The sequence below is a fragment of the Aulonocara stuartgranti genome (assembly GCF_965226115.1).
Source record: "Aulonocara stuartgranti genome assembly, chromosome: 3".
NCBI lineage: Eukaryota > Metazoa > Chordata > Actinopteri > Cichliformes > Cichlidae > Aulonocara > Aulonocara stuartgranti.
Window position 1 is genome coordinate 18,262,666 of NC_138941.1, and position 3,159 is coordinate 18,265,824.

A 3,159-nucleotide genomic window follows, 5' to 3' on the forward strand; every position below is an offset into this window, starting at 1 on the left:
GCTACAAAATGTCGCAACTGTTTTACGGGAAGCCCGGGTTTCTCCTTCAAAATAAAATACCAGAACCAAAATAAAATAGTGTAGTAAACCTCCGACGGTTATGAGTGCTGCTCTGTATGTGGCAGGCTTTTAGCAGAGCAAACAGAAAAATAACATTGCACCAATAAAAGAGCTCACAATACTGACAACTGTGCATATTTTAAGTAACTAACTAAACTCATTTTTAGCGATAGATGATATGGTTTGGACATTTTATCGTCAGTTGTGATAATTTTAGGTTCAGATTTTGACTTCTAGGCTCCTCGTTACATGAAGAAGAATTGCAAAATGTTGGGAACTGTAACACTGGCACTATCATAAGGGTTCAGTTTAGAATGAACTGGCTTTACAGCACATATCTATTCGCTTTACATGTCAAATGATGTACGGTCCATCACAAAGAAATATATAGAGAAATAAATGTTGATAGGTTACATGAAAAGTAGAATAGCCTTTTATTGTCATTGTACATGTACGGTGAAATTGTGGGTGCTCCACACTAACTGTGCATGAAATGGTAAATGGTAAAAGCGCTTTACACATCCAGTCATCCACCCATTCACACACACATTCACACACTGGTGAATGTGTGTGTGGAATAAAATATAAACAGTTGTATAGACAGAATTAATAACAGCCAAGAGGAGTACATACAAACAAGAGAACCATATACAAAACAGGAGGAGGGCGCACATTACAGTTTTGAAACTGATGAAGGTTAATCAGACCATGGCTCAGATTGGTAAGTGGGTGGGTAGGGGTGGGGTGTGGGAGGGATAGTGTTTGTTAACAGTCTGAATGGCCAGAGGGATGCAAGGGATGCAGTAGAAGGCCAGCATCAGCTTCTGGTCCAGGTTATTCTTCCTCAGGACACGGAGGAAGTGTAGCTGCTGCTGAACAAGGCTTGGTTTGGTCCAGGAGTACAGGAGGAGGCCCTAATCTATACTCATTACAGAATATTTAAGTGTCCTTCCTGAATGTGGCTTAAACTCTACAATAATCAGGACTGAGTTAAGTAAGGTTAAATTAGAACACGTGGGTTAAACCTCATAAGGATAAGTAATCATACATAGTGCTGAAAGTATTCATGGGTTCAAAATACATATATTAAATGAAAACTGTGCAGAAATGATTTCTGTTGAATATTTGCTGCTCATTGTTGAACTGAGATATAGAATTAGTAAAAAGGTTACTGTGACCATTTAATCCTCTCTGAAACCGAGCGTAGAATTTAAAAAGAAATATTGAATCACAAGTTCCACCTTTCCAACTAGAATGATCTTTGTAGAAATTACGACTACATACGCTCACCGTGATGACTGAAATCCAGTTGTATGGTTGCATAACCCTCAGCACCAGGTGCTGATGGGCAGCTGATGGAAACATGACAGCCACCTACACAAATACTCATTCTTGGCGACCTCCCACACCGTGGTCGACTTGGTCAGCAGCGCTGGGAAATTTAATGTAGACACTGCTCAGTTCACAAATATCCCTGCAGACTTTATCTGCCAGTTGACCCCTATTAATGAGTACAGAAATCACGTGCCTGTTGGTGTTCATTTACTAATATTGCCAAACAAAAGTCAAATCAGTGTCCATGAAGGATTAATTCAAAGCCTCTGTGCAGTCACAGCACTCCTGGTTAAATCTGTAATTATTCAAAAGTCTTGAAAAACTAATCGCTTTGAGCTAAGACAGATGAAATGGCCATTTGAATTAACTTTGTCTATTAAGCGTTAGAACGCAGTTATGTTGCCTATTCTGGGTTTTATTTTGTTAGGATTGACCGGAAGTGAAGCAACGCTGTGTTTGTCGACGTAGCTTTCACGGGGGTTATAAGGGGTGCGGCCAACGCGAGGGTAGAGGGAAGCATGGGCGTCGCCTCAATGAAAGTATTTTTGAGGCAGACTGAGGAGGCGGAGACTATGTGAAGCCTGTTAATATAATAAATGTATTTATATCTACATTAAAGTTTCAGAGTGTAAACTTTTTACAACACAATCATAATCACACACAAGCTTTTTCCAAACGAAGGCAGAAGTTAATGAAATTTTCTTTAATCTTTCATTTTCATTGTAGTACCGTCGGGATTAAATTCAATATTACTGTGTCCAGTATTTTCATGTTTTAAGCATCCATATGAGACATACTATAGCTATAGTTATAGAGTGATTCACTGTGTGTTTGTGATTCGGATGCATTCCGGTTTGCAGTGTGTGGCTCTTGTTGGAGGGTTGTTTGGGTTTATAAATAGTTGATATGGAGGATTCATCATCCTGCAGGAATCATAGGTTTGTCCTTCTTTAATCTACATTCAATGTCCCCATTTTAAAGTGTGATGGTTGTAAAATAGTTTACATTATTAAAGAAATGCAGTTTCTTATCCCTTTATTTCTGCTGGCAATGTGTTGTTTCAGTTCTCTGACTGATCGTTGATAATTACAGTGTAAATAATGTTTGTTTATTCTCCACCATAACTTTGTCATGGTCCTGGATTCTGAGCGTAGCATAATGTTTTAGTTCTGTTTAATATGACGTTTTCCACATAGTCTGCTCTTCATTTACATCCTTTGAAGTTTGTATTTAAGTTTAAATCTGAGTTTATTTTTCATGAGTCTACTCTCTGATTTCCCTACTTTTATCCACAGTTAAAGTCATTCCCTACTCTTCAATCTTCTTACCCTGTTCCCTGTTCTTAAGTCAGCTTTGGTGTCAGATGTTCACGTTTCGTTATTTCCTGTTTTATTATAGCTTCTTCCCTCCTGTGCACTGTATTTAGCTTTGTGTCCTGTGTTTTGTTTTACCTGTTCCAGCTGTGCACAAAATGTGCACATTGTGCTTTTCATTTCAGGTGGTAGAGCGGGTCACCTACTCACCGGAAGGTTAGTGGTTCGATCCCCGTCTGCTCTAGCCTGCATGCCTTGGGCAACGCCCATGTTCCGATGCATCCATCAGAGCATGAATGTGAGTGGATGTTAGATAGAAGCACTAAAACCCTTAGATAAAGTGTGTGAATGGGTGGATGCACGAGTTGTATAAAGCTCTTTGAGTGCTCAGTGACAGTAGAAAAGCGCCATATAAGAGTTGTATCCTTTGTCTCACTTCAGTTCTTTGTTG